Source organism: Bufo bufo, chromosome 2 (assembly GCF_905171765.1).
Source record: "Bufo bufo chromosome 2, aBufBuf1.1, whole genome shotgun sequence".
Lineage (NCBI taxonomy): Eukaryota > Metazoa > Chordata > Amphibia > Anura > Bufonidae > Bufo > Bufo bufo.
The window spans coordinates 74,951,692-74,979,468 of NC_053390.1; positions in this window are offsets into that span (position 1 = coordinate 74,951,692).

Sequence of the window (27,777 nt, forward strand, 5' to 3'; positions counted from 1 at the left end):
ACACCCCTCAAGGTATTCAAAACTGATTTTACATACGTCGTTAACCCTTTAGGTGTTGCTCAAGAGTTATTGGCAAATGGCGATGAAATTTGAGAATTTCATTTTTTTGCCTAATTTTCCATTTTAACCCATTTTTTCCACTAACAAAGCAAGGGTTAACAGCCAAACAAGACTGTATCTTTATTGCCCTGACTCTGCTGTTTACAGAAACACCCAATATGTGGCCGTAAACTACTGTACGGCCACACAGCGGGGCGTAGAGTGAAAGGTGCGCCGTTTGGTTTTTGGAGGGCTGATTTTGCTGGACTGTTTTTTTGGCACCATGTCCCATTTGAAGCCCCCCTGATGCACCCCTAGAGTAGAAACTCCATAAAAGTGACCCCATCTAAGAAACTACATCCCTCAAGGTATTCAAAACTGATTTTACAAACTTTGTTAACCCTTTAGGTGTTGCACAAGATTTAATGGAAAATAGAGATACAATTTCAAAATTTCACTTTTTTGGCAGATTTTCCATTTTAATATTTTTTTTCCAGTTACAAAGCAAGGGTTAACAGCCAAACCAAACTCAATATTTATGGCCCTGATTCTGTAGTTTACAGAAACACCCCATATGTGGTCGTAAACTGCTGTACGGGCACACGGCAGGGCGCAGAAGGAAAGGAATGCCATACGGTTTTTGGAAGGCAGGTTTTGCTGGACTGTTTTTTTTTACACCATGTCCCATTTGAAGCCCCCCTGATGCACCCCTAGAGTAGAAACTCCAAAAAAGTGACCCCATTTTAGAAACTACGGGATAGGGTGGCAGTTTTGTTGGTACTAGTTTAGGGTACATATGATTTTTGGTTGCTCTATATTACACTTTTTGTGCGGCAAGGTAACAAGAAATAGCTTTTTTGGCACCGTTTTTTTTTTTTGTTATTTACAACATTCATCTGACAGGTTAGATCATGTGGTAATTTTATAGAGCAGGTTGTCACGGACGCGGCGATACCTAATATGTATACAATTTTTTTTATTTATGTAAGTTTTACACAATGATTTCATTTTTAAAACCCAAAAAATGTTTTAGTGTCTCCATAGTCTAAGAGCCATAGTTTTTTCAGTTTTTGGGCGATTATCTTAAGTAGGGTCTCATTTTTTGCGGGATGAGATGACGGTTTGATTGGCATCTATTTTGGGGTGCATATGACTTTTTGATTGCTTGCTATTACACTTTTTGTGACGTAAGATGACAAAAAATGGCTTTTTTTACACCGTTTTTATTTTTATTTTTTTACGGTGGTCATCTGAGGGGTTAGATCATGTGATATTTTTATAGAGCCGGGCAATACGGACGCGGCGATACCTAATATGTATACTTTTTTTTTATTTATGTAAGTTTTACACAATGATTTCATTTTTGAAACCAAAAAAATGATGTTTTAGTGTCTCCATAGTCTAAGAGCCATAGTATTTTCAGTTTTTGGGCGATTATCTTGGGTAGGGTATGATTTTTGCGGGATGAGATGACGGTTTGATTGTTACAATTTTGGCGCACATGCGACTTTTTTGATCACTTTTATTACCTTTTTTGGGAAGTAAGGTGGGCAAAATTTCAATTTCATCATAGTTTTTTATTTTTTACTTTTATGGTGTTCACCGTTCGGGTAAAGTAACATGACCGTTTTATAGATCAGGTCGTTACGGACGCGGCGATACCAAACATGTGTAGGGAATTTTATTTTTTTCATTTTTTATCAGTGATAAATGTGTTTTTTGATTTTTACTTTTTTTTCACTTTTATTCACTTTTTTTGACCCAGACCCACTTGGTTCTTGAAGATCCAGTGGGTCTGATGTCTGTATAATACAGTACAGAACAATATATATTGTACTGCACTGTATTTTACTTACACTGAACAGATCTATGCCTTTCAGCACAGATCTGTTCAGCACCATGGACAGCAGGACGCCTGAGAGGCGTCCTGTTGCCATGGGAACCTTCCCCGTCTGCTCAGAACTTCGCAGACGGGGAAGGGTAAGGAGGGGATCTCTCGGGGGGCTGTCTGGGGGCTCTCTCCCTCTCCATCGGGGGGCTGCAAAGGCACAGCAGCCCCCCGATGGGAGAGGGAGGGAGCTCCCTGCGCTGTTAACCTTTTACATACAGCGGTCCGTACGGACCGCTGTATGGAAAGGGTTAAACGGCTGACATCGCATCGCAGATGTCAGCCGTTTATACCAGGGAGCCAGCAATGTGCTGGCACCCTGGTATCCCCACTGAACACCAATGAATTTTCAAGGGGAGGCGGGCGGGGGATCGCGATCCCGCCTGCCGCACCGCCCGCCTCCCACACCGCCCACACCGCCCGCAACCCTCCCCCTACACCTCCCGCCACCATAAAAATCATTCGGGGGTGCAGGGGGGGGGTGAATAAAACTTTTTTTAGGCACAGCAAGTTTCTGATCCCCGCGGTCAGGGACCGCGGGGACCAGAAACTGCAGAAATCGCAGCAAACCGCAGGTCTGAATTGACCTGCGGTTTGCCGCGATCGCCGACATGGGGGGGTCACGGGACCCCCCCGCGCATTTAGCCTAGGTGCCTGCTCAATGATTTGAGCAGGCACCGGGTTCCGATCACTGCCGGCCGGGCGGCAGTGATCGGAACAACACATGACGTACCGGTACGTCATGTGTCCTTAAGTACCAGGACATCATGACGTACCGGTACGTCATGTGTCCTTAAGAGGTTAAGCAATTCTCTCTGCAATGCTCACTCCACTCCAATATCTCCCTGGCCTGCCAATCCACCACTGGATTGTGCGCTACCAACCAGGGAAGACCCAATACCACCGGAGAGGGAAGGCCCTCCAGAACGTAACATGAAAGACACTCATTATGGTGGTCCCCTACCCGAAGGTGTAAATTACGAACAATGTGGGTGAGGTTTCTCTGAGACAGAGGAGCAGAATCTATAGCGAATACGGGAATAGGTCTCTGCAGCGTACAGAGAGACAAACCCATAGTGCGGGCAAAATGGGCATCAATCAAGTTTACCCCTGCTCCACTGTCTAGAAAAACAGAAATAGACTCCGTCTTAACACCAAAAACAATGACCGCTGGTAACACAAATTGAGATGTTCGTATGGAGGAAACGTATACCCCCCGGCTGACATCCTCCGCACAGCCCGGGGTTAGTAGTTTTCCGACGGTCTTTTGTTTTTGAGAAAGGAGGGACAGACATTAATGAAATGACCCCTCCCCCCACAGAAAAAACAAGCCCCCCCTATACGGCGAACCTCGGGAGGACGGACCTGACGAGAAGTTCCGCCTAGCTGCATAGGCTCATCTAAGTCAGTACAGGCTGACTGTTGCTTGGGAGAGGTAACCAATTGCTCCGGAATTTTCGATCTCTCCCTAAGACGTCTATCTATTCTGATAGAGAGGGACATAACAGCATCAAGGGAAAGGGGGGTCTCATACAGCGCCAGTGCATCCTTAACCCTTTCAGATAACCCAGAGCAGAACTGACTCCTGAGAGCCGGGTCGTTCCACTGAGTATCCGTAGCCCACCTACGGAACTCTGAGCAATATTCCTCTGCTGACCGATCTCCCTGTAGGAGTCTCCGTAACTTCGACTCAGCCAGGGCGACTCGGTCAGGGTCATCATATATGAGACCCAAAGCCCCAAAAAATCCCTCCACTGACCGAAGAGCCTGAGAACCAGGGGGTAACGAGAACGCCCAGGATTGCGGATCCCCCTGAAGCAGGGAAATGACAATCCCTACCCGCTGTTCTTCATGACCTGAGGAGTAAGGGCGCAACTTAAAATATAATTTGCAGGCCTCACGGAACGTCGCAAATTTGTCCCTTCCCCCAGAAAATCTGTCGGGAAGAGCAACCTTGGGTTCAGTGACAACCTGGTTACCCATAGCAACCGCTGGGGGTGCGGTCTGCTGCATTTGCTGCTGTTGTTGGAGAACAGACGCCTTCAATCCTGCCACCTCCAAAGACAGGCTTTGAAGCTGTTCTGCCAAGGCATCAATAGGATCCATATTGGATTCTAAGTAGAGAGAGAAAAAAAAAAACAACAAACAAAAAATTATAAATTTTTTATTTATTTTTTTCTCAAAAAGTAAGGGCCAGTTATAATATCACGGTCGGCGTGGCTATCACATACGTGACACAGAGGGAGGGAACGAGGAAGGCCCTGCCCAAGTGAGAGGGAAGATGGTGACCCCTGACTCACCTGGCGGCTGGCACCTGGCTGCCCTGACGTCCCTAGACGGGTTCCTCACCCGTACGCCGATCACGTGCCTAAAGCCCTGGCTTTCCCTGAGCTGAGCCCTAGGTAGTGAACAGGGCGATGGGAACACTAGTCCGCACCACTAACTCTAAGGGAAAACACCAAGGGGAGGACAGACAACACAGACTCAACATATATTCCCAGGTGGGCGACAACAGGAGACAACAATAAGCCCAACAGGGATCCGGAGGGTAGCACTCAGGAATGACAACCAGGATTAACCACTCCAGTGGGTCAGTATAGATGTCCAGGCAGGAAGCTCTATAACTGGCAACTAGAGAAGTGTGAGGGGAGAATATAAGGAGGTAGGGAGTGGCAGACAAGAAACAGCTGAGGAGGAGAAGCTACGGGTCCCTGAGAGAGACAAAAAGGATAGCAAGGCAAACACAGAAAACAATCACTAAAAAACAACGTGATCTTTAGATATAGAGCGCGCAGCCACCCGCTGCGACTTCCTGACCCCGGGTATAACGGAGTCAGACGTGGCTCTTGATACCCTCGTGACAGGTACTTGACCACACCACCAGGCACATACATCATCGTCTTGTATGGGCCAGGGAGCATCTACGCTGGACGAGGGACCAGTGAGTGCTATTCACTGATGAAAGTTGATTCATGCTGTGCAGAAATTATGGCTGCCAACAATGTTGGAGACGTCAAGGAGAGCGCTATGCATAAGCCACTTTTGTCACCAGACGAACCTTTGGTGGTGGTGGTGTTGCAGTGTGGGCAGGTGTGTCTAGTTAATACATAACTTTCCTCCACATTGTGAATAGTACAGTGACAAGCCCTTACTACTTGAATAACATAATTAATCCAGTCATTGTGCCTCTGCATGAACAACACAGGCCTAATTTCATCTTCATGGATGACTCATCTTATCAAGGTTGCATCATTAAGGAATATAAATGTAGTATAGTCCGAGCACTCACATACGGGCATATGGAACGAAAAACGTTAATAAAGCATTTAATAAACATCTAAATGCAATACAATAAAAACATCAGAATGCAAATAAAACTGAAAATAAAGATGGAAATATAAATATCCGGATAATAAGACTCGAGTAGGGGGGGGGGGCTCAGTTGGAGATAAACTCTATATAAAGTGCTTGTGCTTGAAAGCCTATTTCTTAAAGGACTGCTGGTATTCAGGAACAAGGGTTAGGATGAGAGAGCTACCACCGGGCCCCCTATCCCCTCTTCTAATAACAAATGACACGGACATCGTTTCTTAACTTTAACTTATTTTACTGGGTGATGATCGGCCACAGCTAAGCATTACAATCGGCAAATTGAACTCCTCTCCCAACCATTCCTTCAGTGCGGTGTACCAACCCCAGGACCCCAAAGGGCACGTCAAATCTGTCACCACCATGCTCCTTTGCTCTAAATTGCCGCCACGGAGAAGGACCGAATTCTATACGTGACTCCGACCACCACCCAGCAAAAAGAATGCTCGTTCAATGCCATCCTGGAGACCAGACAAAAATATGTCCAGACCAATGTCCGTAAGGTGCACCCCATCAGGTCTCATCAATGCCCTATTGTCGCCTTCCAGCTGCCGGTGACGAACCACTACCCCACCTCGGGAGCACACAAAACGGGAAATGGTTCTCTGGCACTTCTCCAGTGCTTCCCCATCCCGAGCTCCATGCCACACCACACGGGGAACAACCTCCGACCACACAATTACTCATAGAAACATAGAAACATAGAATGTGTCGGCAGATAAGAACCATTTGGCCCATCTAGTCTGCCCAATATAATGAATACTATGGATAGCCCCCGGCCCTATCTTATATGAAGGATGGCCTTATGCCTATCCCATGCATGCTTAAACCCCTTCACTGTATTTGCAGCTACCACTTCTGCAGGAAGGCTATTCCATGCATCCACTACTCTCTCAGTAAAGTAATACTTCCTTATATTACTTTTAAACCTTTGCCCCTCTAATTTAAAACTGTGTCCTCTTGTGGTAGTTTTTCTTCTTTTAAATATGCTCTCTTCCTTTACCGAGTTGATTCCCTTTATGTATTTAAAAGTTTCTATCATATCCCCTCTGTCTCTTCTTTCTTCCAAGCTATACATATTAAGGTCCTTTAACCTTTCCTAATAAAGACCGGAAATCGTTCCAGGTCCGAGCGTATGAGCGCCATTAATTCTGTCAGCCGCAGCGTGCAGACAGCATTCCCGCCTGCATGTATCACCAATATGACCGGCCCCGCCGATCAGAGACCCAAATCCACCACCTCAGGTAACAGCTGAGACCATCAGAGACCACGTATACCCTTCCAAAAAAACCTCTACTTCCCGGAATCCAAGGCTACGGCCTCCAGGCCTGCATTCCGCCCTCTGCGCAGCCCAAAAGATGTAAGAGTGGCCCACCAGCCACACCCCCGGACGAACAGCCCCTGAAAGAGAAAAAACTGTGAAACTTATACCTGCCATGAACATCACCACAAAGAAAACAAGAACATTTTATTTTATTTTTTTATTTGTATTTAATATACAGCAACCCCTCCGAAAACACAGCGAACTCACACCAGCAGATCAGGGCGAATATATCTCGCAAAGCAGGCCGACTGCCACCGACCAGTGCGCATCACCTCCGATTCCGATAAACCCGCTCTGGCCGCCTCCGTGGCGTCGCCTATGTGAAAAGAGTGAGTGCCAAATTCACCAGGATCCACCCCCGACTGCCGCAAACAACTGTGCAACACCAAAGAAAACAGAAATTTGGTAAAAGGGCACCCATCAGCATGCGCAAAAAAATTTAAGCCTCCCGTCCTTAAAGTCCTATACTCCGAAACCAACCAGACCGGGCAAGCTACTCCTGGCACCGGCAGTATAGGTAACCATACCCCGTTTCCAAACTGTTCCGTCTTCGACCTCCTAATATGTACCCTGAGAGCATTATTACCCAGCACGATATCCGAATCCAACAAGCCACGCGGTCTAGTGCCCGAAGGCGCCGCGAGTTCCCCCACCCGCAAAGCCACAAAAAATGCGAAACTGAAACTAGCCGCGGCCATAGAACGCTCAAAGGCTGAGGAACAAACCTCCCTGCAATACTCAACCAACTGGCATAATAGGGTAAAAGATAAAGGCCGTCTGCTATCCCGTGCTACGTATTCCTTTTGCCAACCCCGCATTGCCTGCCTCACAACCAAATTTTTAGTCACATCTGCCCATCCACATAACTCAACCCCTTAAGGACGCAGGATGTACCGGTACGCCCCATTTCCCGAGTCCTTAAGGACTCAGGGTGTACCGGTACGTCCTAACTTTAAATCGTTATTCCGGTGCCTCGGGAGTTAATCGGAACGGGATGCCGGTTGAAATCATTCAGCCGGCATCCTGTCACAACGCCAGGGGGGGTCATGTGACCCCCCCCCCCCCCCCGTATTGGCGATCGCTTTCTGCTGCGCTTTCTGACCGCGGGGATCAGAAACTTTAGTGTCCCTAAAATAAAGATTTTGCATCCCCCCTGCACCCCTGCATGATTTTTTGCCGGCAGGTGGTGCAGGGGGGGGAGTTGTGGGCGGTGGGGGCGGTGTGGGAGGCGGGCGGTGCGGCAGGCGGGATCGCGATCCCCCGCCCGCCTCCTCTTGAAAATTCGTTGGCGTCTAGTGGGTATACCAGGGTGTCAGCACATTTCTGACATGCTGGTATAAATGGCTGACATCTGTGCAGATGTCAGCCATTTAACCCTTTCCATACCGCGGTCCGTAAGGACCGCTGTATGGAAAAAGTTAACAGTAAGAGGGAGCTCCCTCCCTCTCCCATCGGGGGGCTGCTGTGCCTTTGCAGCCCCCCGATGGAGAGGGAGAGAGCCCCCAGACAGCCCTGAGAGAGCCCCATCCTTACCCTTCCCCATCTGCGAAGTTCTGACCAGTACTGAGCAGACGAGGAAGGTTCCCATGGCAACAGGACGCCTCCTGCTGTCCATGGTGCTGAACAGATCTGTGCTAAAGGCAGAGATCTGTTCAGAGAAAGTGTAAGTAAAATACAGTACAAAACACTATATAGTGTACTGTACTGTATTATACAGACATCAGACCCATTGGATCTTCAAGAAGCAAGTGGGTCTGGGTAAAAAAAAAAGTGTAAAAAAAAAGTGAAAAAAAAGTAAAAATAAAAAAACATATTTATCACTGCTAAAAAATGAAAAAAATAAAATTCCCTACACATGTTTGGTATCGCCGCGTCCGTAACGACCTGATCTATAAAACGGTCATGTTACTTTCCCTGCACGGTGAACGCCATAAAAATAAAAAAATATAAACTATTAGGAAATTGAAATTTTGCCCACCTTACTTCCCAAAAAAGGTAATAAAAGTGATCAAAAAAGTCGCATGTACGCCAAAATAGTACCAATCAAACCATCATCTCATCCCGCAAAAATAATACCCTACCCAAGATAATCGCCCAAAAACTGAAAAAACTATGGCTCTTAGACTATGGAAACACTAAAACATGATTTTTTTTGTTTCAAAAATAAAATCATTGTGTAAAACTTAAATAAATAAAAAAAAAGTATACATATTAGGTATTGCCGCGTCCGTATCGATCGGCTATATAAAAATATCACATGACCTAACCCCTCAGGTGACCACCGTAAAAAAATAAAAATAAAAACGGTGTAAAAAAAGCAATTTTTTGTCATCTTACGTCACAAAAAGTGTAATAGCAAGCGATCAAAAAGTCATATGAACCCCAAAATAGTTCCAATCAAACCGTCATCTCATCCCGCAAAAAATGAGACTCTACTTAAGATAATCGCCCAAAAACTGAACAAACTATGGCTCTTAGACTATGGAGACACTAAAAGATTTTTTTTGTTTTAAAAATGAAATCATTGTGTAAAACTTACATAAATAAAAAAAATTGTATACATATTAGGTTTCGCCGCATCCGTGACAACCTGCTCTATAAAATTACCACATGATCTAACCTGTCAGATGAATGTTGTAAATAACAAAAAAAAATTGCCAAAAAATCTATTTCTTGTTACCTTGCCGCACAAAAAAGTGTAATATAGAGCAACCAAAAATCATATGTACCCTAAACTAGTATCAACAAAACTGCCACCCTATCCCGTAGTTTCTAAAATGGGGTAACTTTTTGGAGTTTCTACTCTAGGGGTGCATCAGGGGGGCTTGAAATGGGACATGGTGTCAAAAAAACCAGTCCAGCAAAATCTGCCTTCCAAAAACCGTATGGCATTCCTTTCCTTCTGCGCCCTGCCGTGTGCCTGTACAGCGGTTTACGACCACATATGGGGTGTTTCTGTAAACTACAGAATCAGGGCCATAAATATTGAGTTTTGTTTGGCTGTTAACCCTTGCTTTGTAACTGGAAAAAAAATATTAAAATGGAAAATCTGCCAAAAAAGTGAAATTTTGAAATTGGATCTCTATTTTCCATTAAATCTTGTGCAACACCTAAAGGGTTAACAAAGTTTGTAAAATCAGTTTTGAATACCTTGAGGGGTGTAGTTTCTTAGATGGGGTCACTTTTATGGAGTTTCTACTCTAGGGGTGCATCAGGGGGGCTTCAAATGGGACATGGTGTCAAAAAACCAGTCCAGCAAAATCTGGCTTCCAAAAACCATACGGCGCACCTTTCCCTCTACGCCCTACTATGTGCCCGTACAGTAGTTTATGGCCACATATGGGGTGTTTCTGTAAACTACAGAATCAGGGCCATAAATAATGAGTTTTGTTTGGCTGTTAACCCTTGCTTTGTAACTGGAAAAAAAATATTAAGATGGAAAATCTGCCAAAAAAGTGAAATTTTTAAATTGTGTCTCTATTTTCCATTAAATCTTGTGCAACACCTAAAGGGTTAGAAAGTTTGTAAAAATCAGTTTTGAATACCTTGAGGGGTGTAGTTTCTTATATGGGGTCACTTTTATGGAGTTTCTACTCTAGGGGTGCATCAGGGGGGCTTCAAATGGGACATGGTGTCAAAAAACCAGTCCAGCAAAATCTGGCTTCCAAAAACCATACGGCGCACCTTTCCCTCTACGCCCTACTATGTGCCCGTACAGTAGTTTACGGCCACATATGGGGTGTTTCTGTAAACTACAGAATCAGGGCCATAAATAATGAGTTTTGTTTGGCTGTTAACCCTTGCTTTGTAACTGGAAAAAAAATATTAAAATGGAAAATCTGCCAAAAAAGTGAAATTTTTAAATTGTATCTCTATTTTCCATTAAATCTTGTGCAACACCTAAAGGGTTAACAAAGTTTGTAAAATCAGTTTTGAATACCTTGAGGGGTGTAATTTATAGAATGCAGTCATTTTTGGGCGGTTTCTATTATGTAAGCCTCGCAAAGTGACTTCAGACCAGTCAGCCCAGGCCTTACCATGTGCTTGCCACGTAGCCGGAGACACCGATGCACTCACAAGGGACATCAAGTGTTGACCACTAGACGCCACAGGTACCGCGGGAATTCCATTCCATCCAACGCCGCCTCCGGAAGCAGTTCCCGAAAAAACAGATGAAGGAGGCATCGGCGCCGAAGCTGCAGGTACAGGCACGACTTCCCTGTGAACTGCCGAAGTAACCAGGCTGGGGGCCCTGGACCCATCCCTAGGAACCGTTCTGTCCCGTCTGGAACGCGGTGTACGCACAGACTCCTCCGATGCACCCGATGACCCATCCGAGGACTACGGAGAGCGCCATCTAGAGGATCTGGACCGCTGACTGTATCTGGAGGACCTGGAGCGATGATATGAGCGGCGTCTATTGCAGCCAAGCCGGCCCCTACTCCTGCCGTTTACAGACGAGGAGGGGACAAGAACAACTCCCTGCGCCTGCGTGAGGGGCCAGGGGAGGCCGCAAGGGGTTGAGGGGGGGTGAAGGGGAAATTTGGGAAGGCCCAGCAGAGGGGACCCCCGCAGAAGGGGCCAACAGTACTGGTGGAACTGGGGGGACAGGCCCTAACCCCTTAGAAGGGGGGCAACATTTCTCCCTGCAGAGGTAGAGGAGCTGGCTGGGACACTGGGGCGGTTAATGGGCGGTCATCCCCCACCATAGAGCTCCCATCAGACCCCATATTAAATATTCCCACCGCCTGCCACGCCGGAGACAACACTGGCTGGAGCGGAGGAAGAGGAAGGGGCGGGGCTAACCCCCGGTGGCACGAAACTGGCGCTGGTCGGCGCACTGAGGCCGCTCGCCTGCGGCTCACAGCAGGGGCCTGAATTCGGAGCCGGGGAAGGAGAGGGACTATGCCCTAGGTGGACCGGAGGGTGGTGAGTACAGGCAGACCGCCGCTCACCCGGCAGGACAGAGGGGCCTCTTGCAACCTGCGGTGTCCCCACTGCAGCAGTCACATCAGGCTGCCCAGAAAGGACAGATGTAACCATGGGACCAATCACTTTGTCCTTTTGGATAAAGTGCCAATGTTTCTGGATAATACTCTCAACCTTCCTTTACTGAGCATTGAATGGTAGAATAATCTTAATAGAGTCAGATTCTGACTGTGTGTTGTCCGATTTTTCTCGTACATCCTCAAAAAAGGTTTTCCTATCCAAAGACCTAACCCCATTCAATGAATTCTCCAAATGCTCCAATGGATATCCCTTCTCCAAAAATAGTTTTTTCAGGGTTTCAATAGGGTTAGGTCTTTGGATAGGAAAACCTTTTTTGAGGATGTACGAGAAAAATCCAATCCGACTCTATTAAGATTATTCTACCATTCAATGCTCAGTACAGGAAGGTTTAGAGTATTATCCAGAAACATGGGCACTTTATCCAAAAGGACAAAGTGATTGGTCCCATGGTTACATCTAAACCGCAAATAGTTTACACAAGAGCAGCCAATCTAGGGCTTAAAATTGCACCGACGATCAAAGCCCCTGCAAAACCTACGGACCCCTCTGTGGGCCATTTAAAGGGGTTCTACAGATGCAATTGCTGTGGCAACTGTAAAGTGATCCATTTCCCTAGAAAAATAACTGAGGTTTCTTCGTCAGATAACTCTTTTACGCATAAAATAAGACCTATTTTAGCGTGCAATAGTAAAAATGTTATTTATCTGCTCACCTGTCCATGTAATAAAAAGTACATTGGCCGCGCCAGCGTACCCTAAAGAAAAGAGTTTCGGAACATCTAACAAATATAAGGAAAGGCTTTGAAAACCATACGGTTTCAAAGTATTTCAAACAGTGCCATAACCAAGACCCAAAAGGTCTTTCAAATATATGGTTTTGGAAAGTGTAATAATAATAATGGTATAAAGGATATTTTGAACTAAAGAAAAAACATGGATCCACATGCCATGCATTGATCTTTTGCTTCTCAGCATAATTAATAAACTGTACATAAGGCACTTAGTATACTTATTGACCAAAATGCATAGGCCCACTTAACTCGTCATGGTGGCCTCTTTTGAGTGGGTCTCTCTACACTAAATTGGTGCAGCAGCACATAGCGGCCTCCACCACTGCAGCATCGCACCCGTATGAGGCTCAACAAGCATCCCCACAACACCCCTGCTGTCAAGCTAAGCACATAGGCACACAGGCACAGCTCCACAGCAACAACAGTGCCATGCAGCACTGCACCATTTTGACAGATCTCAAAAAGCTCACCTCTCCATCTGGTCTAAAACTAACCTGAGACTAAGACCCCTTTCACACGAGCGAGTTTTCCACACAGGTGTGCCCCACAGAAGTGAATGGGGCTTCAGTGAAAAACACATTGCATCCAGATGTAATCCGGATGCAGTCTGGGTGCAATGCGTTTTTCACGGATGGTTGCTATGTTTTTTTGCAAACCTTCATTTTTTTTTTATGCGTGTAAATAAACACATCAAAATGGATTGCACCCGCATGTAAAAAAAAGTACAACTGAATGCAATCGCAGACAAAACTCACTGAATTTGCTTGCAAAATGGTGTGAGTTTCACTGAACGCACCCTGAACGCATCCTGAGCCAATCCGTATCGTTTGTGTGAAAGAGGCCTAAGTATTAACTGCAGTCTCCTGCCAATTAAAAACACCTGGGTAAAAAGGTAGGAAAGCTGATACCATGAAAGAAAAATACTCTGAGAAGACCAGCCATTTAGTAGAGGAGCTTTGGGTTCAAGTGTGCTGGCCCTTAGAGAGCCAGAGATTGCTCAAGCATGCTCCAGAAACAAGCTGGGAAGGAGGGACTAGCAGTGAAGTTCAGGCATTGACCTTCAGAAGACATGGTAGTCGAACCCACCGCCAGTTGGCAGCAGAGGGCAAGCGGAGAGAGGAAGTAGAGCAAGTCACACAGTCAAACAATGTCATATCAAAATATAAAAATTAGGGTCAACTACATAGGTGGGAAAATGTCAGAGTCCCTACATTTTGTCTTTAGTTTGGCAAATCAATAATATTTTATTGACTGTATTTTTTGTCTTTCAGTGGTTACTGAGGTGTGATCAGCACCGCACCACCCATGAGGCACAATGAACATCTCACCTAAACTACCACTCTCACTAGACTTCAGGGGCAGCAATTTAGCCTTCAACCCTCCCTTCCTGTCCATTCCCTTACATGTTTGTTCGATTTGAAATGTCAAACATGTAGCAGACCCTTCTGTAGATTAAATATTTTTAGGTTGTCAGGTCTAAATGTCAAAACCAGCCTAAGGTAATCTGATAAAGAGTCCAGAAGTAACACAATGTGAACACAGAAAGAACACATTCTATATGTTATAGTATCAAAAAAAGAGATTGAACATTGTTATACAGTATGTATGATAGATAGCAATCCAAAGAATAGCCGGCACTTGGACCCAGAGCGCACCCTCACGGGGAGGACACAAGACCACTACGTGAGTAAAGTAAATCCCAGCGAGTGCCTATAATGATCTTCAAGGCTTTATTGCTTCATAATATATTCAATTCATAAATCTGTATGATAGATAGGGTATACAGTATATAACCTTAAAGAGATTGTCTCACTTCAGAAAATGGCATTAATCATGTAGACAAAGGTAATATAAGTCACTTATTAATGTATTAATGTGATTCTCCATATTGCTTACTTTGCTGGCTTCATTCATTTCTCCATCACATTAGACACTGCTCATTGCCAGGTTTTGCTACCACAACGTTAGCAGTGCTTGCACGCTATAGGAAAAAGCACCATCCTGTGTGCACTCCCACAGTTATGGCCAACAGAGAGGCTTGTGCCTTTTCCTATAGAGCGCAAGCACGACCACCACTGCTGAATTGCACGGTGGTCGTAACCCCTGGAAGCAAGAAGTATATAATGAATGGGAAAAATAAATCCAAGCGGCAAAGGAGGCAATATGGACAATCACAATACATTAGTATCGTATTAAAAGGGGCTTTCTGGGATTTTAATATTGATGACCTATCCTCAGGATAGGTCATCAATATCAGATCGGAAGGGGTCCGACACCCGGCACGCCCGCCAATCAGCTGTTTGAAGAGAACGCTGCGCACGTGCGAGCATTGACTTCCCTTCATTGTTTACCTGTTCACTGTCGACATCGGAGCAGGTGTAATTACAAGAAGCCGTCTCATTGACATCAATGGGATGGTTCCTTCCTATTCAAGTGTATACTACAGAGCTGTCCCATAGAAGTGAATGGGACGGCTTGAAATTGCATCTGTTCACGGCTGCAATGTCGACGGCAAGCATGTAAACAATAAAGGGAAGGCTGTGCTAGCAGGGCGCCCTGCCTTCTATTCAACTCGCTGTTTGGCCGGTTGCCGGGTGTGGGACCCCTGCCTATCTGATATTAATGACCTATCCTGAAATGAGACAACCCGTTTAAATGGGGTTTCTAGTGCCTCTCCCAGTCCGCTGTTTGGGAGTAGCTCCAATGCTGGAAGTAGGTGACAGAACTACACATTTCCATCGGTTGTGTAGTGAACAGAGCCATTTACTGCAGTCGCTGTTATAAATCTTGACTCTGCCCTTGTAGGAGGCTGGGTAATGAACTTAGGTCCATCCTTAGTTTATTCTAGTGTTAGCTGAGGAAGAGAGACGAGCTACATATGCTCACTCAGAAGCCTAGGCCTAAGTCCCAGAGAATCACTATCTCTGAGATATTTGTATCAAGAAAACCATCTCTACTTCACAGTACTCCAGAAAGAAAAGGAAGAACTACAAGGTGCAGAATCCTCATGGTCAGGCATTGGAGTCAGTCAATAAGGTATTTGCTGAATAAGGCTGATAGAGACTTTACTGCAGTGAGAGGAACATTGGCCCCCTGTACCCCTCAAGCCTGGGAAAAACAGACAAGTTTTGAAAGGACCCTATTGCCAGCCTTATATTCTGCAAAGAGAGACTTTGGAAAGAAAAAGAGAAGGAGTACTACAACTCTCATCAATGCTCATATCCATACATTGTATGCAGGGAAGATTTGCTCTGTGAACTGTTTGGAACTGTGTTTTGATATAGTTGGAGGTACTACATCTCCTATTCTGGACTTTAGTAAACAGACACTTGTCTATTTTCTATAACTGGCCTGGTTAATGACTCCATTTTCCGGCCACAGCAGTTACATCTCCCACCATGCACCCCTACCATATTCATAACATCAAGGGCACCCCAACTACCATCAGGCAGGAGCCCCAACATCAGGGTATGCCCTAAAGGAAGAAAGGATGTGTCCTATTGTCACTGCCGAGCCCTAGGCAGCATAAGTGTGAGGAGGACTGCCACTGTGATTTGCCACTACCACTGCATCCTCTGCTCTGCTCCTCCTGGGCTGTGGCACATCAACTATGCATTGAATGAGGCTGTGTAGTTCTGGAATCTATTTCTGATTTCGGAGCTATTCCAGCTGATAGGTGGTGCGCGATATGTAGCACCCCCGTTAATCTGACATCGATGATAGGCAACGAATATCAAAATATTGGAAAACCCATTTAAAAGAATGGTGGAGACCTTTAAATATGGACCTTTTTATGTCATAGCACTGCCTATACATGCTCTAATAGAAAGTGCCCTCCAACACATTGCAGATATGGACACAGCACTGAGGAGTGTGCACCCAATGGGCTTGGTTAACTCCATAATGCTGTGATCAATGGCAAATGCAGCATCTAAGGAGTTTGGCAGAGGCTCTCCTTGTAGCTGATTGATGTTCTTTGATGCGATGAGATGGTGCTGATGAGTTTCAAAGGCAGCTGAGGGTTTCACTAAGGCCTCAAGGATTATGTATGTATTCCAAAGCAGTAGACAAGCGATCAAAACAGGGACTAGGGACTAAAAAAAAAGATAAATTAAAGAGGTTGTCCGAGTGTCTTATCTGTGTTTTTGTTTTGTGGGGTCCTGCACCCCCAGTGATCAGCTGTTTGTGGAGGCTGCATCCTCTCAATTTACATCAGATCTCAGACCAGACCCCTAAATGAATTTCAGAGCATTTGTATTAATTTCAGACCCCAGGCCAAATCCTCATATTAATACCATACACCAGACCTGTGTAGTGTGGAGTATCCAACCCCAAAGCAGAGGGAGTCACAATGAGATGCTCCTGGTGTATTCTATCTTTGCACAGCAGCAGCTCTTCCTCTACATGACTTATCAAACTCATGGACAGAAGGCGGGTGAAAAATAGAATTCATCGGGTCATGGAGTGAGAGAGGACAAGAACATTGTAGCTTCTGGTAGAAGCACATGACTTGATATGTCTGTGAGAGTGCAGTGAATGAGGGTACCAGCTATGAGAAGGGCACATGGCCACAGCTGTCAGATAGACCTCTTTAATAAAGTTAGTGGCGCCAAGTATTCTTTAGGCAGTGACAGCAAGATCTTTCTAAATACAGTGCCAGCCACATTGCTCCAAATATAATGGCAGTGACAGCTCCGATAAATACAGCACCAGACATATAGCTCCAAAATACAGTGTAACTGTCACATTTCTCTCAAAGTCACTGCAAACCACAGTGCCCTCAAAACGGAGATCGCTACTATGTACATACAGTGACAGGAACATTGCCCCTAGGTGTAGCGACTGCCCCTTCTCATAATTCAAATCTGTGTCTGGCGAGGTGAAGTCAGTCCAAGGCTCTGTTCACATTAACGGGGGAAGCTTTGTTAGACATAGGATGGGGTTTATCAGAATGCTGTCTTGCAGTCCTGCAATGACTTACTATTTACTTTTCTTAAGCAACTCCAGGTCCTCTTTAGCTTCTGGCCCTGCTGCTGATGTAGCCAAAGATGAACCAGAGCTGCTTAAGAGGAGCCAGGAGTAGTGAGTGATATTGGCTGTTATCTACAGATGATAGGTTCCTTTGTTAAACAGTACTGATATCTTCATGGCAGGAGACAAGTTAAGCATTTTGGTGTTTAGGGGGAGAGGGGTCTGAGGTGCACATGTAGCGGCCTGGGCAGGAGACATCAGGGAAGAGGATGGGAGTGGTAATAGTGGCAGATGTTACTCACAGTGGCAGTCTTCCTGCTCCAAGGCTCCCTGGGCCGTGTGTAGTGTCCCACTAGGTAGGGGTGGGCACTACACAAGAGTCAATTTGGTCACGTGTTACTCCTACTCCTAAGGGACAGTAATATTATATTTGACCATGTATGTTAATGTATTTTCTATGTGCTTTTTCATGTATATTTCCCCTGTGATATGCTCAGCAGGCCTATTTGGGTGTAGTTAGACATCCTAGACACTAGAGGGAGATAGGGAGCCCCTAGTATAAAGGTCCAGGCCCAGACAGGGAGGGGTTAGGTCATAGTCAGGAGTCTGTGGAGACAGAAGTGAGAAGGCACCAGCCAGAGATATGCTGAGGGCCTCCTCCTGACATGCAGCTAGATAGTCCAGGGCTTCTAGTTGCCCCAGGAGGCTAGTGAAGGAGTACAGCCTGCCTGGAGACCAGTAATCCAACAAGCACAGAAGAAGTAACCCCAGTAGTAGGAATGAACCTCCTGGGAGAAACCTGCAGCATCCCTCACAACAGGAACAGCACAAGCCCAGGTGGCGATGGGGGACCCTGAAACTGAGCGCCATGGTAGGCGGGTTGTTAAGGGGGGCCAGAGTGCAGAGATGGTCCAGCTTGGGATGAGGAGGGGACAGGCTGGCCATAGGAACTTTCCCCCTGATATGTTTGGCCATATGGCGGACTTGGTTGGCCATAATGTTCCATTGTACTCTGGAAATGTGGCAGACCCTGTAAACCTGCCCCTTACTCGGACTAACCCACTCCCCGATCCTCAAGGCACCAAAAAAGGCGAGCGGAAAAGCCAGCTTAAACAGCCTAACCTCCCCCTCCAAAATACAAACCCCCTCCAACTGACGAAACAAATCCACCAACAAAGTAAAAGAAATCGGACGGCGACTATCCACCTCGGATGCACGCCTCCTCCAACCCTGTAAAGCTTGCGCAACCCAAAAAAACTTTGTCACATCCCCCACCCCCCGGCTCCGACAACCAAAAGCCACACCCGCCATAAACTTAGTCAACCTGGAATACGACCACCCCTCCTCCCTACAGTGCCCCACCCAAAGCAACATCAACGCGCTATCCTCCAACCCACAACCCTGCAAACTCCGCCTCCAGGCCTCCCACAGGGCCCACGACCGTTCATACGCCGCCCAGGTCCCCGCTGCCAAAGAACCCCTCACCAGATCCTCAACTGACCGAATGGCAGATTCCACAGTTCCAGTGGAAAGCTGGTCCCCCCCGTCTCCTTCCTCCGGTGCCATTGCACGAAAACGATCCCACTGGAAACGAGACAAAGCATCCGCAATTGAGTTACTAACCCCCGGTACATGAGACGCCACCACCCACGCGTTCAATGATAGGCAACCCAACGTTAAATACTGAAGCAACCGCACAACCGGTGGCGACGAAGCGGAATTGCGATTAATAGCCTCAACCACCCCCATCTTATCGCAATGAAAACATACCTTCCAGTCCCGAAAGATTCCACCCCAAATGAACACTGCCACCAAAATGGGGAAAAGTTCCAGTAACACCAAGTTTGTCAACAAGCCCTCCTCCTTCCATACTTCCGGCCATTCCCCCACACACCAACGGCCCCCCAGATACGCGCCAAAACCCCGAACGCCATCCGCATCCGTAATAAAATGGTGCGGAGACCGCACTCCCGCCGTCACCCTAGCTAATGTTCTACAAAAAATCCGCCCCATGGGCATTATGCGACACGCAAAGTTGAGCTTACCCAATAGGGACTGCAACTCGCGGAGCCACATTTTGCATTTGCCGCAAGCCACAGACACCTCCCGCCGCAAATCCACAAGTTTATCCTCAGGCAACCTGCATTCTATAGCCACCGTGTCAATGACTATCCCCAAAAAACTCAATCGCGTTGTCGGACCCTCCGTCTTTCCAGACGCCAAAGGAACACCGAAAAGGCGAGACATGGCTTCAAAAGAATGCAACATCACTGAGCAGCCATTAGAACATGGCGGCCCGATAAACAAAAAATCATCCAAATAATGAATGATAGAACCCCAACCTGACCGCTCGCGTACAACCCACTCCAGAAAAGTACTGAACTTTTCAAAATAAGTGCACGAAACCGAACAACCCATCGGCAAACACTGGTCAACAAAATACCCCCCATCCCAGAAACACCCCAACAAGTGCTGACACTCCGGGTGTACCGGCAAAAGACGAAACGCGGCCTCAATGTCAACCTTGGCCAACAGCGCCCCCTGCCCATACAACCTGACCCAACGAACCGCCTCATCAAACGACGTATATACAACCGAACACAATTCCAGCGCGATCCCATCATTAACCGAGTTCCCTTTTGGGAAAGAAAGGTGATGTATAAGGCGAAATTTATTCGGCTCCCTCTTAGGTACGACCCCCAACAGAGATACCCGCAAATCCTGCATCGGCAAGTCCACCTCTTTCCGCAGTTTTTCGGTCACCACTCCAAGAAGTTCCGCCGCAGAACGTAAATTTTTTCCCCCAGACCCACCAACCCCCTCAACATACGGTATCCGAAAACCCTCCCGAAAACCAGCAAGCAAAAATTCCACCGCCTCCACATCAGGGTATTCATTTAGAAAACGCTCCATCTTGGTTACCCGTATTGGCATCCACCCCTTTTCCAGCCGCATCACCCCCACTCTTACCCCTGGGCCCCCTGAAGCACCGCCTATCATCCCGCCTATCCCGGTCCAAATTAAATCGCTCCAGGGGAAGCAGCAAAAATATATCCACGTACTCCCCTTTCCAAATTTTTTCCCCTAACTTTGTGCTTCAAGTGCGCCCCCAGCGGCTCCTCACCATCCTTCTCCTTTGCCCCGTCCCTTCCTTTTTCGCCGTCTTTATCCGCTACTCCCTGGTGCGCCGCTCCAACCACACCCCCAGCTCCAGAACTGACCTCCCCAGCGCCCGCCCACCAAGACCCCCAGCCGCACTTGTACCCAGCAACCCCATGCCGTCAAAGGGGACCCCGCCACCATCCCCGTACCTACCAACCCCGTCACCAAATCACGCAACCCCAACAACTCCCCCAACCCACCGGCAACGGACACCCCAGAGACTCCCACAACCCCTAAGGCTCCCCCACTATTAGCAACCACTAAAGAGGAATCCCCGCTTATCTCACCTGGCTGCGCGGACGCTGTGACTCCGCCAGCCGGAACGTGAGGCACCGAAACTTGACTGGTGACTTACTCCCGTCCAGACATCCAAAGCTGTTCCGTAACGTCTCCTCTGGAATCTCCAGACCCTGCAGCCTGCAATCCTGCAGATGCGCCGCTAGATGTCTTCCTTAGAGCACTTGTAGATCCCAAGGCCTGCAGTATCTCAGCCTCGCCACCAGATGTCGCCCTCATCCCTCTTGGAGCTCCAAGAGCCTGCAGTTCAGCAGCTCTTCCACCAGATGTCGCCCTTCCTTCACCATCGAGAGCCGACCTGGAGCCAGCGCTGCGCTGCTCCGGTAAGGGAACCAGCACAGGGCCACACACAGGACCCCGCCGACCAGTAGATGTAGTCTACCCTCCTCTCCCACGCCGGCCAGGGAGACCGGGGCCCGATCCCCCTGCCGAACCAGCTTCAGATCCGGATCCCACGCTGCCTGCATCAGAGGATGGGGGGGTCCCGCACCCCCCTCCTAGGTTCCCACCGTACCACAGGATTCCTCCCAGCACGCGACTGCCTGGAAGCCCTGGTACTCACCGCAGCGCGTGCTGGAGGGTCCACAGAGGGTCTCCTTATCCGACGCCAGACCCTCGGGGTCATTTCTGGACTTAGGCGCGCCGGAGGCCTTGTCCTCCGCGGCCGGCTGGAGGGGAGAGCTGAAGTAGCAGCCTCCCCAGACCCCGGGAGCAGACCTTGAACGGTAGCCTGCAGCCATCCAGATCCCCTGCTCTCCGCTGCCGCACAGAGCCATGCCAGGAGCGCTTCCATCTCGGACATCGTGGGACAGGAACCACCAAAAGAGGTACTGCAGCAGCTCAGACACGGGCTGCTGCCACACTGCTGTCCTCACAAAATGGCCCTTGCTATCCCTTTTATGCCCTTAGCCACACCTCCATCCCTTCCATCACTATCCTTCCTCCTTAACCCTTTGTAACCCTGAATCCTCTCCATCCAAACCCCAGTCATGCCAGGCCTCCATCCAGCCTTGCAGCCCTGGTTCCGGCCTGCACTTTACCCACATAGTCAACATACAGTGTGTATTGATAAACATGTAGTGCTCATTGTTTATTATTCACTTATGGGCGCAGTTCCATGACCTGACGCAGGAACATTATCTGGTCCCTAAACATATAGGGCCTTTTCTTTGATGGGCCTGACCCACTGTGGCCTTGATGCTGCATTTCCTTCTGGAACTGGTCCCTGCAGCTCTGCCAACGATTCTTGACTTTATCAACTTTGTAATATAAATACAAGAAACAAAATAAAACCATACAATCCTACAGAGAACAACATATGACATGTGCTATGCTAGGGAGGACAACGTATGCCATGTGCTATGCTAGGGAGGACAGCGTATGACATGTGCTATGCCAGGGAGGACAACGTATGACGTGCTATGCTAGGGAGGACAACGTATGCCATGTGCTATGCTAGGGAGGACAACGTATGGCATATGCTATGCTAGGGAGGACAACTTATGGCATGTGCTATGCCAGAGAGGACAGCGTATGACATGTGCTATGCCAGGGAGGACAACGTATGACGTGCTATGCTAGGGAGGACAACGTATGACATGTGCTATGCTAGGGAGGACAACGTATGGCATGTGCTATGCTAGGGAGGACAACGTATGGCATGTGCTATGCTAGGGAGGACAACGTATGACATGTGCTATGCTAGGGAGGACAACGTATGGCATGTGCTATGCTAGGGAGGACAACGTATGACATGTGCTATGCTACGGAGTACAACGTATGACATGTGCTATGCTAGGGAGGACAGCGTATGACATGTGCTATGCTAGGGAGGACAGCTAGGATCACACATGTATAGATTGGCCACTTACCCAAACTCTGGCGACTCTGGCCTTTAATTTTCTCCCATACAGCTGTGAACAACTCCTGGGCTATGTCCACCCATGCTGCCTCCTTCTTGTAGCGGTCGTGGTACTCCCCCGACCTTGTGTCCCAATGCAGGGCCTCTCCTGGACAAGGAGAATGAGCCTCTCCACGTCCATGGCTTTGGGTGCCTTCGGCATGTTCAAAATAGCTCCGCAAGGGCAGTATATAGTTCACCAAACACTCCTCTCTCATGCAGTGCCTGGAGCCACAAGCTGTGAAACGCAACATCCTGTCTTAAATCCCTTCACTGTTGCTAAGTTACTTGCTTTTACAACGCAACGCAGTACATCCGGATGCAATGCGTTTTTCACGCAGCCCCATTCACTTCTATGGGTCTAGGGCTGCGTGAAAAATGCAGAATATAGAACATGCTGCGATTTTTCACGCAACGCATAAGTGATGCGTGAAAAACAACGCTCATGTACACAGCCCCATTGAAATAAATGGGTCAGGATTCAGTGAGGGTGCAATGCGTTCACGTCACGCATTGCACCCGTGCAGAAAACTCTCTCATGTGAAAGGGGCCTAAGGAAGTGCTCAATTACCCAACTCATTCACCCTCCGCTGTGTTTTCTTACCAGCCGGTTGTTATTTACCTTTTGTCCACTAGATGTCAGTACTGTATAGACATGTATAGTCAATAGCCAGGCAGCTGTTGTCTCATAGTAGGTAACATGCTGTAAAAGAGAAAAGCAAAGATCTGTCCATGAATGTGAATATACAAAACAAAATAATGTTTGTCTAACGGGCAGATTTTCCTCTGTTAGGGTGCATTCACACGTCCGTGTGTGTTTTGCGGTTCCGCGGATCCGCAATACACGGACATCGGCGATGTGCGCTCCGCACTTTGCGGTCCGCACATCGCCGGCACTTAATAAAAAATGCCTTTTCTTGTCCGCAATTGCGGACAAGAATAGGACATGTTCTATATTTTTTCGGGATCGGAATTGCGGACCCGGAAGTGCGGATCCGCAATTCCGAATCCGGGCAGCACATCGTGCTGCCCCATAGAAATGAATGGGTCCGCAATTCCATTCCGCAAAATGCGGAACGAAATTGCGGACGTGTAAATGGACCCTTAGAAGAAATTATAAAAACTTAGAAATTGTCAATCAAATTCCATTTGTTAAACTATATTTTATGACACATTCAGTTTGACAAAGGCACATTGTGTGCCGAAACGCGTCACTGTAATGTGGCAATAAATCACAGCAAGATTATATACCAACAGCGAATGTCGTTACTTTTTTCCTGTTATCTACATGGGACGCCTGCCCGGAGACAGGCGCACCGCCACCAGTCTCTCCGTAGTGCCGATTGATATATGGTATACATTCAGACCTGACGGAATTACTGTAGATTTGCGGTGAGGATTCTGCACTGCGAATCTGCAGCAGTTTACATTACAATACACGTGAATGATGTTTTTAAAAAAACATTCACATTTAGAGGAAAAACTGTGTGCAGAAAGCAGAGCAGGCTATGTACTTAGCAATGCTACAATGCTTATTCTTGCGCCAATTGTCAACTGACATAGAATTTTGTGGCCAGGCATTGTGAGCAGCAGAGGGCAGTAGTGAAATAACAGCTGCAACATGGTCATCGCCTTTCCAATCAGCTTCCGCTCTTCACAAGCGATGAGTGGGCATTGATGTCTGACCTCTGTGAGGTTTTATGCAACTTTGAGGAATCAACACAGATGGTGAGCGGCGATAACGCTATTATCAGTGTAACCATCCCACTTCTGTGTCTACTCAAACGCTCGCTGCTCACAATTAAGGTGGACGCTTTGCATGATGTGGAAGAGGTGGAAATGGGGAAAGACAGTACACAGGATGATAGCCAGACCACCGTCAGTTCGTCTTCTCAGCGCGAATCGGATGATGAGGAGGAGGAGGAGCAGGAGACAGTTGCCTCCGCTACAGAGGGTAGTACCCATGGAAGTTTTATTCCATCTGTTCAGTGTGGATGGGTAGAAGAGGAGGAAGAGGATGAGGAGATTGAGAGTCATCCTCCTGATGAGGACAGCAAAGTCTTGTCTGTTGGGACTCTGGCACACATGGCTAACTTTATGTTAGGCTGCCTTTCCTGTGACCCTCACGTTGTTCGCATTTTGGCCAACACCAATTACTGGTTGTTCACCCTTCTCGACCCCCGCTACAAAGAGAACTTCTCATCTCTCATTCTTGTGGTGGAGAAGATGAGCAAAATGGTGCAATACCAGAAGGTCCTTGTGGAAAAATTGCTCCAAAAAGTACGTAGTTCCTTGGCAAACCGAGGAGGGGATACTAGGGGAACACATAGCAGTTCCAACAGAGGCAGGGCAACACACTCCAAGGCTGTTTTTGAGGGTCACCAGCAGGCCCTCACCCATAATGTTTTAGAGGGTCACCAGCAGGCCCTCGCCCATAATGTTTTAGAGGGTCACCAGCAGGCTCTCGCCCCTAATGTTTTAGATAGTCAGATCAGCAGCAGGCACTCACCCCTAATGTTTTAGAGGGTCAGCTCAGCAGCAGACCCTCATCCCTAGTTGTTTAGATGGTCAAATCAGCAGCAGGCACTTGCCCCTAATGTTTTAGAGGGTCAGATCAGCAGGCCCTTGCTCCAATAGTTTTTGAGGGTCACCAGCAGGCCATCAATCATAATTTTTCAAGGCTGTGTATGATGCCCTCCTTTATGTGTAATAAAGGGTGTATTGGAGTGCCAGTTCCTTGTAATTTTTGGCAGCCCTTTCACTTAGTGCATAGGCTTTATGAGTGTAGGAGTCCCACTACCTGAACAATTGTGCCACAATGAGGCCCTCCTTTATGTGATATACAGGTTGTATCAGAGTGCCTCTTCCTTGTACTTTTTGGCAGCACTTGCACTTTATATACAAGTAAATATACAGGAAAGAATGTTTCCTAACAATTTTTCCTCTAGAATCAATTTTATCTTCGGTTTTATGCGTAATTTTGTCAGTCTGTAAAAGTGGCGTACTGCTCGGACAACATCGTCCCCAGCAGCGACCTGGGAGTCCAAGATGCATCCACACATCCTCCCCATGCTGTTCCCGAACCATTTCAGTGGTGTTTCCATCAATTTCTGACCTTTTCCTATGAACCAGACACCCCCCTTCCCTCTTCAGATCAGGGGGTGCCTGGTTTACTGCTCGGGTTTTCCCATTGACTTCCATTGTGCTTGGGTGTTCCATAAACCCCTTCACGCAACATCACGTACATGTACGTGGGGGAATGTGGTGCCTCACCGCATCCCCACGTGCATGTACGTGATCGGCTTTCACTGTCAGCGCAGGGAGCGAAGCGCTGAAGCTTCAGTGAAGCCGGCGTGCTGGGGTTGCTAGGCAACCAGAGAAGCCGGCAGGAGCTGTATCTGAGCTCTGACCCGCCCGCGATCGCTGTGATTGGTCCATTACTGCAGAGGGACCAATCGCAGCGCATCGGGGCAGGTAAGGGGGGGTTAGGGAGGGACTATGTGCTTCTCCTTCTCTGATCGCCCCAATTCCTGTCAGGGAAGCGATCAGAGAAGGAGATAGTGTGAAATCGTCTCGATCTATGACGAGTATACTCGTCATGGCGCACTGCTACTTAGCGCGCCATGATGAGTATACACGTCATGGCATAAACTGTCACCATGTCTACTTTGCCTCACAAAAAAGTGTAATATAGAGCAACCAAAAATCATATGTACCCTAAAATAGTACCAACAAAACTGCCACCTTATCCCGTAGTTTCCAAAATGGGGCCACTTTTTGGAGTTTCTAACCTAGGGGTGCATCAGGGGGCTTTAAATGGGACATGGTGTCTAAAAACAATCCAGCAAAATCTGCCTTCCAGAAACCATATGGCGTTCCTTTCCTTCTGCGCCCTGCCGTGTGCCCGTACAGCGGTTTACGACCACATATGGGGTGTTTCTGTAAACTACAGAATCAGAGCCATAAATATTGAGTTTTGTTTGGCTGTTAACCCTTGCTTTGTTACTGGAAAAAAAATATTAAAATGGAAAATCTGCCGAAAAAGTGAAATTTTGAAATTTAATCTCTATTTTCCATTTATTCTTGTGGAACACCTAAAGGGTTAACAACGTTTGTAAAATCAGTTTTGAATACCTTGAGGGGTGTAGTTTCTTAGATGGCATCACTTTTATGGAGTTTCTACTCTAGGGGTGCATTAGGGGGGCTTCAAATGGGACATGGTGTAAAAAAAAACAGTCCAGCAAAACCTGCCTTCCAAAAACCGTATGGCATTCCTTTCCTTCTGCGCCCTGCCGTGTGCCCGTACAGCGGTTTACGACCACATATGGGGTGCTTCTGTAAACTACAGAATCAGGGCCATAAATAATGAGTTTTGTTTGGCTGTTAACCCTTGCTTTGTAACTGGAAAAAAAATATTAAAATGGAAAATCTGCCAAAAATGTGAAATTTTGAAATTGTGTCTCTATTTTCCATTAAATCTTGTGCAACACCTAAAGGGTTAACAAAGTTTGTAAAATCAGTTTTGAATACCTTGAGGGGTGTAGTTTCTTAGATGGGGTCACTTTTATGGAGTTTCTACTCTAGGGGTGCATCAGGGGGGCTTCAAATGGGACATGGTGTCAAAAAAAACAGTCCAGCAAAATTAGCCCTCCAGAAACCAAACGGCGCACCTTTCACTCTACGCCCCGCTGTGTGGCCGTACAGTAGTTTACGGCCACATATGGGGTGTTTCTGTGAACATCAGAGTCAGAGCAATAAAGATACAGTCTTGTTTGGCTGTTAACCCTTGTTTTGTTAGTGGAAAAAATGGGTTAAAATTTAAAATTAGGCAAAAAAATGAAATTCTCAAATTTCATCTCCATTTGCCAATAACTCTTGTGCAAACCCTAAAGGGTTAATGACGTATGTAAAATCAGTTTTGAATACCTTGAGGGGTGTAGTTTCTTAGATGGGGTCACTTTTAGGGAGTTTCTAGTCATGGGGTGCATCAGGGGGCTTCAAATGGGACATGGTGTAAATAAACCAGT